Raw genomic sequence first — 18,278 nt, 5'->3', positions numbered from 1 at the left:
GATCACAGAGTTCTTGCGAGGGAACTATGGGATCAGGATGTTGGACAAGAGATAAGGTATCTACAACTTTGAAAAGGTCTCCAGGGGAAGTGAAGGAGGAGGTTAGATTGGAAAAGTAAGTTTGCTTTTCGGCTAACACCGCCGCTTTATAACTCTTAAGGAGATTTTTATGCTTGGTCCATCCGTCAGCGTCAGGCTGGGCTCTCCAGAGCCTTTCTTGCCTCCTACACTCCTGTCTCTGCAATCTAAGGGAATCTGAGTACCAGGGCGCTGACGGGCGTTTCCTGGCACAGTAGTGGGACTTAAGTGGGGCGAGAGTGTCCACAGCCCTAGAGATAGTGCTTGCGAGCTCGCGGGCAGTGGTATCAATGTCCTGAGAAGGGGAGGCTTGAAGTTGGCGATGAGAGGGCCAAGGGATTCGTTAGACAGGCCCCTGTAACTCCTCTTCAGGACCCAACAGTTTGTATCCGTGGAAGGGGCGGAAAGAAAGCCTGACGCGAATTCCAGGGGGACTGCTTTATGATCCGACCAGGAGAGGGGCAAAGGGGAGCCAATCTCTAGCCTGGGGTCGTTCGTAAACACCCCATCTAATATGTGGCCGGCGGAATGGGTAGGAAATAGCACTTTTTGGGAAAGGCTGAGAGAGGACATTAAGTCCACAAGGGACAGCGTATCAGCCGAGTTGAAATTTTCTAAGTGAAAATTTAAGTCTCCAAGAATAGTCAGGGAGGGCCTATTAATAAACGGTTCGATTACTTCGAGTAAATCGGCGGCGAACGAAGACCTAGAGCCCGGAGGTCTGTAGATAAGGATACCTGCAAAGTTTTCCTTAGGGGAGGTGCTGAGGGAGAAGAAAAGGGCCTGGAAAGATTTCTGGGGAGAAGGAAGGGACTCCATGCGACAGGTGAAGGAATTTTTATATATAATGCCTATTCCACCCTCTCTACGGCCCTCTCTGTCCTGTCTCACCATGGAGTAACCATAAGGGAGGGCGTTAATCAGGTCGGGGCCTGCTGAGTCTGAGCTCCACGTTTCGGTGACAAAGACCCAGGAAGGTTTTCTTTCAGATACAAAGTCTCTGAAAGCAAAGTTGTTTTTGGCCAGGGAACGGGCATTAATGAGAAAGCCTACTTCTTTCAGGGGAAGGGGGAAGTCCTGTGCCCCAGATATCCTGGATGGATTTGCAGCATAACCTGGGTTTAGCGGACTAGGTTCGTTCGGACAGCTACAATTTAAGCCATGGCGCAGTTGCTCGGGAAATAGTTTGTGATGGCACACTTGCCGGGAAGGTCTGAGTGATTTGGCCTGAGTGATTTGAACCTGAGAAACAAACCTGAGAAACAAACATCCCCCCCCCCAAAACCCCCCCACCCCGCTGCCCTGCCCACTGGGATCCAAACTGCCCTTGGAAAAATGCAGTGTGCCTGTCGCCCCTAACAATTCAAAGAAAGAAAAAGGGCGAGGGGTTGGCTTCACTGCCCCCGCCCCGAACCCCCTCTAAAACAACTGGATCCCCCCCGAGCCCCCAGTCCCATCAACAAACCAAACTTCCGGAGAGCCATGCGGCCAGCCCAGAGGCTTCACAGTCACCAATACCTGACAAGTTCAAGTCACACCAGAAGGATAAAAGTCAGTCTTATTCCCGTTCCACTATCTCCTGCTCCTCTGATCAGTCTGGAGTTCCTGCTCCGTCGAGAGGGAGAGTGTCTATCCAATCAGCCACAGTATCTGGGTTGTCAACGAACCAAACCCTCCCGTTGACCTCCACCCTAAAACGTGCTGGGAACATCATGGCGTACTTCAACCCCCTGTCGCTCAGCTTCCTCTTGACAGCCCAAAAATTGCAACGCTGCTTCTGGACTGCCTGTGTAAAATCCTGAAAAAAGGAAAGGGCAGCGTTCTCATACTGGATGGGGCCTCCAGACCTTGCTGCTTGCAGGATGACGTCTCTGTCCCTAAAGTTCAGGACCCTGGCGATCATGGGGAACGGCGGGGCTCCAGGTCTCGGCCTCCCCCCGTAACCCTTTGGGCACATTCAATGGTGAAAAAATTACTTAGGCCTTTACGTTGGAGATGCTTGAGGACGAGGTCCTCCACAAATAAATCCGGGGTGGGGCCCTCCGGCTTCTCGGGCACCCCCAAAATACGGGCGTTGTTTCTCCGGGCCCTGCTTTCATAATCGTACGCACGTCCTGCTGCAGCTGGGCCACATTGTCTACGAGGCTGGATGTCTTGATGTCATGTGACTTGAGCTTCTCGTTAACCCTGATAAGGTCTGCTCTTATTAGGTTAACTTCAATGGACACTGTGTCCAGCTTGGCATCCAGCATCATCATTTGCTGTCCCAGGGAGGATTTAACACCATCTATTGCTGCCATGATGTCGTGCAACGTGACTTCCACCCCCGGATCCGGTGTCTCACGGTGGCGATAGTGGAAGACCACGAGCCGACCACTAAACCCTTCGGCAAAGTGTACCAGTCCAACTTATTAGACCGTACCGACTTTGGGGCCCTCAGTCCCCTGGAGGAGTGCTTCTCTCCATCCTGCTTGGACGCCATCTCGCGTGGTGTTCACTGCACAGTCCGGTCTCCAGTCCGACTACTCCGCGCCAGAAATGTCAACACTCCAGGGTCCCAGGCACAGTCCTCTCCCCAACAGGGTCTCCCGGGCAAACCTTTCACCAGGGGGGGGCCTCCACGCCACCCACCGCCCAGCCTTAGTCGGTCGTCACTTGCTCCAAAACACCCCTCACTGCTAGCGCTCCCCTTCAGGGCACTTTACTTCTCGGCACCGGGTGTGTCACCGCTCCTCTTACCGCACCCCAGTTGGGTAACGCTCTCCCCCTGGTCACCTAGTCACAGTTAAGTCTGCCCCAACTCGTGGGCACGGAGACAGGTGTCCTGGAAGTCACCGGGGCGACCCCTTAGCTGTGCCATGTCCCACTCTGCTGTTAGATGGCACCAGAGCACTGGGGGAAAGATCGGGGGGGCCACAGCGTAACCCCGACCCACACTCACCCCCGCTGAGGTCAGGATGTAGCTCGCTGGCTCCTGCCAATCTCCGGAGCCCCGCCGGTCCCAGGGCCCCCCCAGTGACTCAATTTTTACTTTGCGGAGGGGGTCCCGCAATCTCACTGGCGCTGTGTGCGGCGGCCGCCGCCTTCAAAGCTCCCCTTCAGACGGACCCGACCAGCAACTTCCGGTTTGGGTCACCCTTGTTGTTGAACTCGGGAGCGGCCAGAGCGGCAACTCCAGCCCCCAGCTTTGGCTCCTCGCAAGCCCAGAATTGAAACAGGCTCAACTCCGGTTCCCGGTTCCTCCGGAATTTTGGAGTTAGTTCCAGACGCTCCGCACGGGCCTCCGGTGTCAATTTCGGGTCTCGAGGGACAGGATGGGCTGCAGAATGTTGGGGCTGGTGGACGGACTTGGCAGAGCCGAGAGCCTACGCAGCCATCTTTCTCAGGCACGTAGCTCCTCCCCTGCATGTTACATTTTCTTATCACAGCTTTTTCTCTCCAGTGGGACAGAACTAAGGTCCTATTTTGGGGTTAATTGTAGTATAGGTGCATTTGGGGTTAATGGTAGTATAGGTGCTTACAAGGAATTTACAGCATCTGAGGTCCCAGTCACCTTGCCTGCAGCAATAAGACTACCTCTCATTGTCATCCACTGTGATGCCAGAATGCTGAACACTCCCAGGGTCTTTTCGTACTTCAATACCTGTGGGAGCACGTAAAACTGATCGCTGGGCCATAGAGCCCGGGGGAACTTCCTTTGCCTCAAAACACAACAACGCTCACCAGGCCTCGGGGCATCATGTAAGGTGGAACAATGTGCTTTTCCAACATGTCTGCTATTCGGATTTAATCACACTTGCTGTCTGACATCAAGAGCTCAAATGCTGATGTTTGCAGATATACGTTTGGCACATGAAATCGGACTTTAATTTGAAATGTTTCAGTAGGCACCTGGCACAAGTTGACGTGCTCAGGAATCGTACCTTTGGCAGTGCCACCATGGTCTATTCCAGACCATGCTGGAAAATGCCCATAAATCCACTCATATTGTTCTGAAGTATTTTGGACATACCTGATGGACATCATATGTAGGTATGCGGTCATTTTAATCGGCGCGGACCAGCCTGATCCCATTTATGCAACGCCTGCCGTTTTTACATGAGATATGCAATTTAAATAAAACCTCAGCTTGAAAGTGGAACAACTTTATTATTGCTTTTATCTTCAAACTAAACACAACCATTGTGTGAAACAACTTATTCTAGATTCTCTTACATACAAAAAAGTTCAATGGCTTCCGATAAGGGTGCTTTTAATTCCATGACTAGATCTGAACTAAAAATGTGCGTAAATGCCATACATCTGTACCTAAGAGTACACCTGGGACTGGAACAGTAGTGATGATGGAGAAGTAGGATAATATGGAGGCATCGAAAAAAAATGTTTTTTAGGAATGGTGCATCTGCTCTGTTGTGGGTCCAGGTGTGTAGCTCATATAATTCTTGGCACATTCCTTATTCCCAATGGATCCACTTAGATGTGTATCTGTTGCACACCCATTACCCAGTGGCAATCATGCATGACACAGGTTTGGCAATGAAAATGCACAACACTGCAGAGGGAAAATAAGTGACGTCTCTCCTTCAAAGGGCAGTTAAATCTGATGTCAAATAATGGATGGAAAACAATTGTGGGGACTCACAGAGGGTGTATGTGGGTGTAGGATAAAGTTGGGTGTCAGATGACTGCACTTTCAGAAATGCTGTGGAATTGGAAGGAAGGAGAAATGATGTAACAGGAATCCGTAAGGGGGAACTAAAGAGAAGCATTTAGTTTGTGATGTTTTCAAATGTAATATCCCTCATGAATCAGGGTATTTAAGGGAAAGTCTATTTAGTGTATCGCAGTGGCATTGCGACGATAGCAGCAATGAATTGCATTTCAGTGTGTAATATCACAAAAGCACGACCAAGTCAATCGTAGTCATTTTTCAAAATATGTAATTTACTAAATTATTTATTTTCAAATTAAATGAGTATGAGCTAGAGTGTAAACACTTCAACTGCCAGAGTTTAACAGAAACCTACAGTTGAGAGTGTTTTATTGTGTTTAAAAAATCGTCGAAAATAGCTAGAATATTTGGTGATTTAATTGAAGCATTGATGTTGTTTTGGAAAACAATTGTTACATAGGTATTGGAATTAAAAAGTTGGGCAGTAGATAATACACTCGCGAGAATGATCATAGATTGTCACAGAGTTTAGAAAACAATTTAGAAACCCTGATATTCATCACGATGCTCGTTATTGAAAATTCAAAGATTATGGTTTAGGGTCGGGTGAAGGGAAATGCGCATACGGGTAAAAAATGCTATTTAAAAGCATGCGGGGGCGTGGCCAAGATGGCGGGCTGAGAGGACGCTCTCACCGTGAGCTCCCGAGACCCCGGAGCCCCTACACCGCCCTGTACCGCTGATCTCCCCCGGATCGAGCGGATAAGACGCCCAGTGCAGTCGAGCGTGCAGCGGCGCAGCCCGCAGCCTCCTGTGCCCTGCGAATCCGGCGGCGCTTCGCCGGAGAAGTCCCCAGAGCGAGGGCTGGCCGAGGAACCGGCGGAGACCCGAAGAGCCGGCAGCCGCGACCCGCCGGAGGTCCTGTGAGGGGCTTTGGCGACACAGCGGGGACTGGCAGCTCAAAGGCGCTCCCGTTACAGGCCACCGGTGAGGTCAGGAGGCGGAGGTACCCAGCAGGACGAAGGCGCCCCGGCCGGAGTGACGAGAGGGAGGAGCCGGCAGAGGGCTGCTAAGCCAGACCGGGGATCAGGTAGGCCAGAAGGCCTGCATTACGCGCCGTCCCCCGGACCCCCTCTCAGGCTCCCAACGGGTCGGTGGGGACGAACGGATGCCAGGGGGAGTCTAGGAATGCCCCGATGACCACGAGCACGGCGTTTGACCCCCGCCCTGACTCAGCTCCTGAGTGATCTTCTCGGCCGGGCCTGTGGCGCGGAGTAGGCGCATGAGCCCACAGCCTTGACTGGGGGTTGGCCCCTGCCTCCTCGCCCTCCCCTCCGCGGAGCCGGAGCCCAGCTGCTGGAACGGGAGTTCCCCTGGTGGACCCCTCGCGGACGTAGGACATCCCTGGGCTCCGCACAGAGTAGAGCGGTGATTGCGGTGGCGAGCAGCGACCAGGAGGGGGACCGGCCCGAGGCACCTCGCGCTGTTGCACGGAGGGGTACAGCCCTGTTTCCGGCAGGAGTGGTGTAGCACGGGCGTCGGCCCGAAGAAGAGGTTAGTGCCCTGACAACGCGGTGGTTCGCCCCCGGAGAGGAGGTGGATTACTCTACTGTCACCACCACAAGACATCTACTCCTACTCCACGGCGCAGTTGGGGCGACCTGCCACTGAAAGCGGACTGCTGCAGCCTTTCCTGAGTCGGCACCCTTGGGGTCCTGGGAGCCCGCTGGTTGAGGTTGGACTGGGAGGGGACGCCCCGGAGGGTGCAGTTGCGTGAGTCTTGGCCTCTGCATCTCCATATCACGCAAAACTTTGTAGGTGCCTTCCCTCCTGCTGCGCGTCCCCACCTCCAAGATGTCAGGCAACAGAGGGGGAAAGAAAGGAGACCGCACCTTACCGGAAATGCTAGGCAGAGGCGCCCGAGACAGGACAGGGGTCAGCCTGCCTCAAGCCCCCCGACCAGCTCTCGAGGCGCGGAGGGGGGGGAGCCTTCGGTAACCAGATCTTTTCTGGAGTCGTTGTTCAGCACCCTCAGGGAGGACTTCCAAACGTTGAAACAGGAGGTGGCCGGGGAGGTCCGGGAGGTGAGGAGAGAGGTTGACTCCCTTGGAGAACGAGTATCCACCATAGAAGAAGCTGTCCACTCCCGAGATGAGGAGATAGCGCACATGCAGCAGGAGGTCTTGCGACTCAGAGACCAACAGATCGATCTCCAGGCCCACGCTGAGGATCTCGAGAACAGGTCCAGGCGCAATAACATCCGGGTCCAGGGCGTTCCATCTAACGAAGAGGGGGAAGACGTAGCCGCTTACCTGAGGGACCTGTTTCGCGACATACTGGGCGAATCCGGAGACTTCCCTGTGAGAATTGACAGGGCACACAGAGTGGGCGTACCACGACGGGCCTCGGCGCTGCCCCCGGACATTCTGGCCTTCCTACCGGACTTCCCCTTGAAGGAGCGGATTCTCCGCGAGGCGCGGCGACGGCAACCCCTGAGTTTCCGGGGACATCAGGTGGCCCTGTTTCAGGACTTATCAGCGATGACATTACAGAAACGCAAGTCATTCAAAATTGCCACAGACTTTTTGTGAGAACATGACACGCAGTACTCCTGGGGCCACCCCTTTCGGCTCATTTTCCGTTGGAACGGGACTCTGCATCAGCTTCGGTCTCTCCAGGACACTTGCGGAGTGCTGGGAATCACCGCAACGGATGAAGACGCTCCCACGCCTCACCGCCGACGCAACGCCAGGGATGGGTGGCAGACAATTCGGAGGCGGCGATCCACGCCCCTACCTTTGCGACCCGACTCGCCCACGGTCCGAGCAGAAATGGACAGTGCAATCCGGGAGGTATCCAGAGACACGTCGTCTGGTGATATAGCATTGACGGCCTGAGCATACTCCGGGGGGAGATCGTTTTGGCCTCGTCATTATTGAAGGTGCGAGGGTTCCGGGGGGGGGGCACCGGGAGGGCATAGGTGGTGGCTGGACGTCCACTCGAATAACTTTCCACGGACTTGTCCATTCCGGACCAGACTGGGACAATGGTGTTCTTTGAACGGTTGGGATTGAGGGGGGAGGGTGAGAGGGAGGGCAGGCCACTAGACAGGGTGAGGGGAAGCGGGGAGTTGGGCTGGTTGAGGGAAGTTTGGAGGGAAGGGGAGGGGGGATTCGGGGTTTGTACTGTGCTGTTATGTATTGCTGTTGCTCTTGCTTTGACCTCACACCACATTTACAGAGTTTCGGGTATTGTGCTGTATGGTTGTTGCATTTGCTACACCCCGCACCACCATTTCACACTACTGTCACTACTGACGTCCCTGGGGAAGAGTCAGGCTCATTAAGCGCTGCCCTTACGTTGGTCACTAATGGCCCTTGAGATAGTTACCCTTAATGTGAAAGGGCTGAACAACCCGGTCAAGCGTAGAGCAGTCTTGTCCCTACTTGAAAACACCCAGGCAGACATTTGTCTCTTACAAGAGACTCACCTCCTAGCCAGAGACTGCCACAGGATGAGGTCACCGAAATTCCCGGTACAGCTCTTTTCCTCTGGGGCTACCAAGACAGCGGGGGTTGCAATCTTAGTGTCTAGAAAGTTTAAAGGAGAGGTCTTGCACAAAGTGGCAGAACAGAGGGGGAGGCTCCTGGTGTACAGGGTCAAGATGGGAGGTCTGATATTTACTGTAGGCTCGATATATAGTCCCAATGACCACCAAGACCGGTTTCTACACTCGGCCCTAGAAGACATAGCGACTACCCCAGATAGACACATAATCATTGGAGGGGACTTGAATATTGTCTTTGACTCTTCCTTAGATAGATCAGCGCAGAGACGCCCACGAGCAGGAGAGATCTCGCAGCTGAGTAAATCCCGCTTGGGAGATCTCGATTTGCATGACTTGTGGAGGCGCCTACACCCTGCTGCCCAGGCCTACTACTACTACTCACACACGCACAAGACCTACGCGAGACTAGATCATCTCCTGGTGTCGGGACCGATTTACGAATTTGCGACGGCTTCCGACATAGGGGTTCTTACATTGTCAGATCATGCTCCAGTGACGGGCACTTTCCAGCTACCGCCGGTGTCTCCCTCACGAGGGGTCTGGCGCCTCCGGGATACCCTGCTGCATAAGCAATCGGTTGTGAAACGTGTGCGAGACACGTTTCACAACTATAGTGAGTATCAGAAGCACAATGATAATGGCGACACTACTCGAGCGACGCAGTGGGCCGCCTTGAAGGCGGTGCTCCGCGGTGAGTTTATCGCCATTTCCTCTGCGGAGAATAGGGAACGACAACAAAAGAGAGACAAACTTACTAGCAAGGTACGGGAGCTGGAACAGGTACATCAGAGGACGGGAGTCCCTAGATGCTGGAGGCAACTCAAAGCTGCCCGAAAACTCCTATCTGCACTGGATATGGATAGAGCGGAGTACGCAGCGTTACGCCTGAAGCACGCGTATTACACTGGTGGCGACAGGTGCGGCCGACTTTTAGCGACCAAGCTTCGTGTAAAACACCAGAATCAACGGGTTAAAGAGCTATCGATTTCCGGCGGGGCGACGGCCACGGAGGATAGCCAGATTGCGGACGGGTTGCGTCGATATTACGCCGACTTATATATGGGCGAGCCCTCCTCGGCACTGGCCGAGGCTGACTACCTCGCTTCGGTCGAACTCCCCACCCTCACCCCGGAACAGGCAGAACACTTGGAGCGGGACATTCGGACCGAGGAGGTGATTACGGCTATTTCCCGACTCAAACATGGGAAGGCCCCGGGTCCCGACGGTTACACCCCACTTTTCTATAAAACGTTTTGCCCGGAACTGGCGCCGCTGTTGACGCGGCTCTTCAACTCCTTTTCTGAGCCGGGGGCTATCCCTCCCTACCTTCTCCGGGCAACGGTGTCGGTTATCCCCAAGCCAGGGAAGGACCGGACTGAATGCGGCTCCTACCGGCCGATCTCACTATTAAATGTGGACCTCAAGCTCTACACAGGGATCCTAGCGGCGCGTCAGGCACCTCATATGCCGGGGCTGGTGGATCCGGACCAGGCGGGGTTTGTCCCCGGTAGGCAAACGGTGGACAACACTAAAAGGGTGGTCCATATCCTGGAGAAGGCCTCCCGTATCCCTGGGGAACGAATGCTGCTTTCGGTTGACGCGGAGAAAGCGTTCAACCGTGTACATTGGCCATACCTAGAGAGAGTACTTTGCAAACTGGGTATAGGTGAGAAATTTCGCACCTTCATATTCAATTGTTACAGATTTCCGTCCGCGGTGGTACGAGTGAATGGTTGCAGCTCCAGACGATTTGCGATAGAAAGGGGCACCAGACAGGGGTGCCCGTTGTCACCGCTTCTCTTCGCTCTTTACATGGAGCCATTTGCCCAGAGGATTCGTCAGAATCCGGAGGCGACTGGCGTTCGGATCGGAAGGTATATTCACACCATTAGTTTATACGCGGATGACGTGATCTTAATGCTTGATGACCCAAGAAGGGCGCTTCCCGCTTGCATCGCCGAGTTGGACGCCTTCGCCGCCGTGGCGGGTTTTAAGATGAATATGGGGAAATCGGCAGCCCTAGACATCTCGCTGACCACTGCCACGAGACTCGAGTTACAAGGACGCTTCCCCATGCGCTGGTCTAAGGACCTGGTTCCCTACTTGGGCGTATTACTGGCACCCTCTTTGCCTGCCATGGTGACAGCCAATTACGCAGCCTTAGGCAGGAAAATTAAGGAGGAATTGTCCCGCTGGAGCAAAGGAACGTTGTCGCTGCTGGGAAGGATTGCCGCGGTGAAGATGACTCTCTTACCGCAGGTATTGTATTTGTTTAGGGCCCTACCGCTTCAACCACCGAAGGGTTGGATCCGACAGGCTCAGGCCGACATCGCACGCTTTGTCTGGCAGGGCCGCAAACCCAGACTCAAGAGAGCCTTGTCCACGCTGGTACCTGAGTCGGGAGGACTTGGCATACCGGATCTACACAAGTACTATCAGGCGGCGCAATTGCGGTATTTCGTAGAATGGAGCAAGTGGGAATCTGATAAGCATTGGCTGTTTCAGGACCAGGCAGTGGCGGGCAGGACCCTACAGGAGATACCCTTCATGCGCAGAGCTCACCGTCCCCCCAACCTCTACGCGTCCTTTATCACGCAAGTCCCACTGCGAGTCTGGGATGCTGTGAATGCTACGCATGAGCTCACCACCTTCCCGTCACCACTTACACCACTGGTCGAGAACCCCGACTTCCAACCTGGGACGGAACACGGAGCATTCACGCTCTGGCGGGCGGCTAGATGCTGTGCTTTGTTTCACATATATGGCCCGGAGGGCGCCGTATCGTTTCAGGACCTCGGACGGGAATACCACCTGCCTGAGACTGAACGAATCCGGTATTTGCAGGTACGCCACTGGGCGCTTCAGCTGCAAGTGCGGGGCCTAGCTGACCGGATACTCACACCCTATGAGATGTGGCTGGCGACGCGCTCCTCGGACTCCAAACTCATCTCAGATCTATACAGACTCTTACAACCCCCCTTTCCTCATTTACAACCCCGGGCGGGAGCGCTGGGAGCGAGAACTGGGAAGGGCGCTGAGTCACGCGGATTGGGACCACATTTCCTACCGGGCGCGTCACTCTGCATACCACACTGGGCTCACTGAAACTTTCACTGAGATATCCACCTATTGGTACTATACGCCTCAGAGGCTGCATGAAATGAATCGCAACATTGTAAGCACCTGTTGGCGAGAATGTGGACAGCTTGGCACACTTACACACATCTTGTGGGATTGTCCGTTACTGAGTCCCTACTGGAAGGAGATCTTAGATGAGATAGACCAGTGCTTCGACATTGAATTGCCTCGCTTCCCAGCCTATGTCCTGCTTGGGTTACCTAACGGCTTGATGTATCCTCTGAGGTCCAGAAAGGGTAGACAGATAGCGATCGCCTTGGGCTCGGCGATACAGAACATACTCATCTATTGGCGCACCACCACACTTCCCACCACTACTGGCTGGTTACATAGGTTATGGCACGTTCTGGGAATGAAGAAGTTATCCCTCATGGTGGCGGGCGAGGTGGATAAGTTTGAGGAGCTGTGGCAGCCTTTCCATACCTTACTACAGTCAGAATTCAAAGAAATTACTTGTCCCCGATATCTCAGGCTACTGCGCCTGACGTCCCTGACTGACCCGCCCACCTAGTTTGCTCGGGAGGATTGCCTGACGGGAGGGGCGGATACATCGCAGAAGTGATAGGGGTGTAGGACATTTGCACAGCACGGGGGGAGGGGGGAAGGGGATTTGGGGGGTGGGCTGGGAGGGGGGGAGTTGGGGTAGGGGATGTTGGTTCCTGAATTTGTCGTCACCGCATACACACCTGGCTCTATGCTCTGAAGGCTGCTCCGATTGTAATATCTGACATACTGATGGCGCTCCTGGGGCGGAAACTCTGCACTACCTCTTTGCGATGACTGTATTCATTTGTTTGTATCGTTTCTCATAAAAATGCAATAAACTACTTTAAACCTAAAAGCATGCGGGGTGTCTGTATGTGGAGTGAATGTATTTTGCATGCATTGCTATACAAATGCGATGTAATGGTATGCGTTGTGATTACTCGCGATCTAAGGGAGCATGCGATGTAACAATTTTGATGTAATGGCATACGATGTAAGCGTTTGCGAGGTACCATCATACATCCCTTCAGACTACCTAGACAATATTGCACACATACTACATTTCTAACTGACCCAAACCCCTATTCTATCATACTATTCTGCAATTCATTTTGAAAAATTAGGTTGGCATTTTTCCAAATATTATCCAAATTAAAGAAATGTTGGGTCTCCTACCTGGAGTTGTCTACTTTCTTCAACTCTTGGTGATTCGTAAAGTTCCAGAGTTCACTAAGAGTCTTGAGCTCTCCAAGAATCCAAAATTACCAATCCATAATCAATGATGCAATCCTAATACCGTGCTAAACTATCAAAAGAGACACAGATTGGCAAAGCCATATTTTCCAGCAAAATCATTGCTGCAAAATATACTGTGTAAGCTAAACAAACGCATAACCCCAAAAAATTCCAAAAAAGTAAGGGTTGTTTGCAAAAAACGCAACAACAAACCCATTGTTGCAATCCACTGTCCATAAATTGTAAATATATCCATAATCAGACAAAAGATTCTCGAAATCCAAAAGTCCAAAGTTCCTCAACTGTAAAAATCCTGCATAGAACAAAAATCCATTTAAAAATCCATATTGTTGACAAATTACATTCGGCGATCCAAGACATCTGTGTTCTCCAAACTCCCACGTGGTCAAACTGCTGTGAATACAGTATACTTTGTTTTTTAAAACTCGTCACAAAAAGAATTGGTCCAGTAATTCCGTGAAACTATGCTCACACTCTTACCACTCTTACCAGATCTAACTTGGTATATGTAGTCCTTTCCATTCTGGTCATGCAATCCAGGAACAAGGTTAAACCTTGTCTTAACATGGTTCCTGGATTGCATGACCAGAATGGAAAGGACTACATATTCCAAGTTAGATCTGGTAAGTTTGTGAGCACTGGAATTCAGTCAAGAGATGTGTACAATAACATAGTTTCGCCGAATTACTGGACCATCTGACAATGCATTTAATATAATTCCCCATTGGAATAGCGAGAAGATGGCAATACATAAGCCAATAATTTGAAATAACCAATAGGAAAGTCACTCAAATCTGGCTGCCATGCATAAACACGCGGTGCAGGACTCGATAGTCACAACCGTAGAGTAGTTAGTATGGGAAATAAGCGATAGGAACACCAATAGAGCGGGTATGGCTAATCTAACAAATTCCTGACAGGTCGGGGAATGTGAAATAGGTCGAACCGACCGACATTCACTGTGAGAACAAAAAACACAACACAAAAGAATGAATAAATGAGACATCTAAAGATGGCTGCCATGAAAAAACATGGTGTGCAGGCGCCACGATAGGAATTGCGCGGAGTAGTTCATAAGAGAAATAATAATATCAATAACCATCACCATAAGGCATCAGAAACAATGATGTCCGGTTAATCAAAAAATGTCTCATAGGTCGAGGAATGAAAATTAAGTCGAACTGATTAACTACAAATTTGTAACTTAAATTCACTTTCTGGTTCCCATAAAGTATAAAACAAACATCAACAACTAGAATGGGGGCAACAGTAGACTAGACAGACAAATGATGAGCTAAATATGGAAGCAATTGCCAAAAACGGCATACATCTAAAGATGGCCGCCTTATTAACAGTAGCGTTGTCGACAAAATGTATTCCAACAAATGCAGGTAATGAACTGTGGGGACAGGAACGGGAGAAATTTTAATTCCAATTTGTTTTAACCATGACTCATATTACAAAACTGAACAGGTGGTAATACGGGTGAAATGCTAGTCATGACGAACAAGACCGCTAAAATGTTAGATACGATTAAATAAAAGTGTCACAATTATCTTACTAAACGGAAATACATAAAAACTTAAGGAACAAGGAAGTTACCTCCTTGTGAACTTGGGCATAAGGGAATATTACAAACTCAACACAGAGGCATGAACATCAGATACCGTAGTTAGACACTCAAAGATGGCCCCCGCGAAATCAATGAAAACGCGGTAAAGCAACAATTAAGACAAATTAGCCCCAATTACGGGTCCAAGTACCAATTAGGAGTTGTATAAAGAGAGGCATGCCAGCAACCAAGAGTCATGTGCAGCCAGAGAGGACAACAGGACGGTACGCGGAGAGCACCTAGTCAGAAAAACACAAGTAAGTCACATGGGGGCAGATAACTAGGGGTCTGTGATCAGAGGGATCTAAAAAGAGGGCCCTTTAACTATGAGGACATGTTTCCCTCCCTATAGATGTATGAGTCTACAAACAAAAAGGACATACACCTAAGGTTAAAGAAAAGGTGAATGTGAAGAGAAGGTCTCAAATATCACCCCCAAGGTAAGAGATGGGTATGTCCGGAAATAGGACCAACAACAATAGAATTTAAAGTTGGAATATTAAAAACAAGAGAACGTGAGGTTACTATCAATTATTTGTCATTTACAGCTTAGAAAACGGGGAAACGATCGTCCTGTAGATAACCTCAAATTTAAATTAATGTAAGGAGGTGTTGAATTTTAAATTAGGAAAACCGCAGAATCCAGATTTTCTCCTAAAATTACAAATGCATTATGTCTATAGGAAGGAACATTCGATATGAATAACTCGATTGGATCCCAAATTAAAAACTGAGGAGAGTCGAGGTCCCATACAAGGTACTAACCGCTTTAATTTTTAACCCAGAAATATCTTATTAAACATGATAGATGTAAAATCAATAAACGGGATTTGCTAATATAATATAACAAATCTTGACTTTGATAGTTGGTGGTAACTGTAACCAACCGACCAAGAGGGAAAACCAAAGGGACTCAATTGGGATTAGGAATAAACCCAAAACTACATCTTAAGGTATTAATAACTCAACACAAAGTATTGTTCAAGTGAATAAGATCCTTCCTGACTAATTATAAACAGCAATCTAATCAGCCCTTTTTTGCGTTTATAGTATCCTTTGTGAACCACATGAAATCACTGCAACATCATCAAAAGCCGATTGAATCAGGCTGCAAACTAATAACATTGATTGAGGTATGTTATTATATCTTTATGATCAGGAAAGACAGATGAATTAACAGCTTAGTTTTTAGTCAGTAAATGCCCGTTGGGTGAGTCCACAGACTAACAAATATTAGAATGACCAATTGTAAATAAGTGTATTAAAAACCTATAGGAGGTCCATTGAAGATGAAATGTTTGTTTTAGAAATGATGTTAGTGCAAAATAGGAACATGTTTAGAATGAATGTGGATATATATTGAAGAACTAGATCATTGTTAAAATGTGATGTGCAATAGGGAACCAATTGAGTATGTATGACGGAATAGACATTTCCAGATGGGCATATTGTTTTAGTAAAATGTAAGCAAAGGCATGTTTGAACTACAGTTTAGTTCTTTCAATAATGGATGTTTTATATTCTTTATTTAGATTGTTTTTAACATGAAATTATTGTCCTGAAGAAGGTGACGATCTTTTTCACCGAAACGCCGCGTCAACAGTTTTTCTTGTAACAAATTGTTTTATTATGTACTGTATTGTTTTTTAATAAATATGATGTTGGTTTTATTACAAAAAATAATGAAAAGATAACAATTGTTTGATAAATAAAACAGATATATAACCCATTCCTTTGCAATTTTTGCCCTTATTGTTTTTTGCTGATCTTGTCCACCTAGGAAGGTATAATACCAGATGTGAAAGGGGTATATACTGTTCATGTAAATTTGTTAATCTGTCTTGACTCTATCCCATATGTACTGTACCGTTTGGTAGCAGAGTAGGCTTAAAGCAGAAGGCTACTCTAGACTTTACCTTACAAAATAAGGAAAGGGGACCCTCGTTTTTTGTTGAAATAAACCCACTCACTTTCCCTAAGAATGGTATCTCCCATAACTTTTTGATCCTGATACTCATGTAAAGCGCTCTGATACCTCCGGGTCTAGCCAGCACTATATAAAACCTTTTAAATAAAATAATAAAATAAATAAATAAATGCCTTGGTATTAATACACTCCCACGCCCAAAACCCCTATTCCCCTCACATCCTGTGCCATAGGGTGGGTGTTACACCCTCATAAGTATTGATGTTACCTATTTTAAAATTACTAAAATTAATATTAAATTTCAAACAAACTAATACCCAGGTATTAAAATGTATACCTGTGTATCAATACACTCCCCCACCCCAAAACCCTATTTTCTCTTTTATCCCATGCCAGGGGGTGGGTGGTACACCCTCATATGTGTCAATTTTAGTTGTTTTAAAATTACTAAAATTAATATTAAATTTCAAACAAACCTATACCCAGGTATTAAAATGTATACCTGTGTATTAATATACACCACCACACAAACCCTCAATTTCCCTTGCATCCCATGCCAGAGGGTGGATGTTACACCCTCATAAGTATTCATTTTAAAATATTTTAAACTTACTAAATTAATTCTGAAATATAATAAAATTAATACCTAGGCATTACAATTAATGTCTGTGTATTAATACACTCCCCCACCCAAAATCCATATTTCACTTACAACCCCCAAGAGTATTTGTAAAAAAATACTTTTACAAATTAAATAAAATTATTAAATTAATGATAAATTAATAACTAAATCAATAAATGCATTACATTTAACAACACAAAGTAAAAACTAACAAAAAAAATTGAACAACAGTTCTTACACCACTTACCTAAAATTGCGTTGTAATGGTATGTGTTGTAATACATTCTGCGTTGTAAAGGCATGCACTGTAATAGCAGGTGTTGTAATGGCATATACGTTGTAATGGATCCGTTGTAAAGGCATTACAATGTAATACCTGTGTTGCAATGGTCATTTCTCCTTGGGGAACTACATTAATACCCAACAATAATAATGTGGGACAGTGCCCGAACAGCGGTGAGGAAGTGACGGTTTATTCAAGAGTGTTTTATGTTTCACACTATTTTATGAAAAATTAGATAGACCAAAGGTTAGACTTACCTGAGAAAGATAATAAAATCTATACAACACATAAGGGGAGGAAGGAGTTGGAAAGGTAAAGCTTGGAAGTTAGACATACAAGTGTTAAATGCATTTTAATAAAGATTTGTTATACAGAGATGGTGATTACTATTACCGAGCATGTTAATAGTGGCAAAACTCCTTGCTGAGTGTGCACACCAGCCTGCCCTTAAAATCCTCATGATGTGTGAGGTGACAAGAAACCATGTTTGCAATAGAGATGCCCTGTTAGCAGACTACTACATTGCCCCCACACTCTGTCTGTCTTTCTAAATGATGGTTTCCCACCAAATCTTTAAGTATGTTTGACACTAGAGGTATCAGCGCGAGGATGGTAGTGGGTCCAGTGGCTAAGTGGCATATGTATGAAAGTTTGGTTTTGCGATTCTCAAATAGCGAATTTTAGAGAATCGCTATTTGAGAATCGCAAAACAAGATGTATGTAAGATTTGCTAAAAGATTTGCGAATCCTACATATTCCTTAATTGCAAATTGCAAAGTGCGCTTCGCAATTAAGGAAACCCTCCCCAATGGGAAGACATTCTCAATTTGCGATTAGCAATTAGAGAATCGCAAATTGAGAATGCAATTTCAATGTTGCAAGGGTGTCAAAATCAATCAATCAATCTATCATTATCATTTGTAAAGCGCGCTACATACCCATGAGGGTCTCAAGGTGGTGGGGGGGGGGAGGAGGGGGGCAGCTACTGATCCAAAAGCCAGGTCTTGAGAAGTCTTCTGAAGGCCAGCAGGTCCTGGGTCTGACGTAGGTTGGTAGGGAGAGTGTTCCAGGTCTTGGCGGCGAGGTAGGAGAAGGATCTGCCGCCGGCCGTGGCTTTCCAGATGCGTGGAACTGTG

At 48.3% G+C, this 18,278-nt stretch overlaps 1 long non-coding RNA gene across 2 annotated transcripts in view; it reads left to right on the top strand.

Moving 5' to 3' along the window:
* LOC144782944 (uncharacterized) overlaps positions 1 to 15,443 on the top strand; it is a 501,527-nt gene extending 486,084 nt beyond the window's left edge. For both annotated transcript variants that reach the window (XR_013601329.1, XR_013601328.1), the window contains one exon: positions 15,361 to 15,443. This is a non-coding gene — a long non-coding RNA (uncharacterized LOC144782944). The remainder of the gene's footprint in view (positions 1 to 15,360) is intronic.
* The last annotated feature ends 2,835 nt before the right edge of the window (positions 15,444 to 18,278 follow it).

The sequence above is a fragment of the Lissotriton helveticus genome, chromosome 9 (genome assembly GCF_964261635.1).
Source record: "Lissotriton helveticus chromosome 9, aLisHel1.1, whole genome shotgun sequence".
In the NCBI taxonomy this organism is placed as follows: Eukaryota; Metazoa; Chordata; class Amphibia; order Caudata; family Salamandridae; genus Lissotriton; species Lissotriton helveticus.
This window is presented reverse-complemented; position numbering and strand designations above follow the sequence as displayed.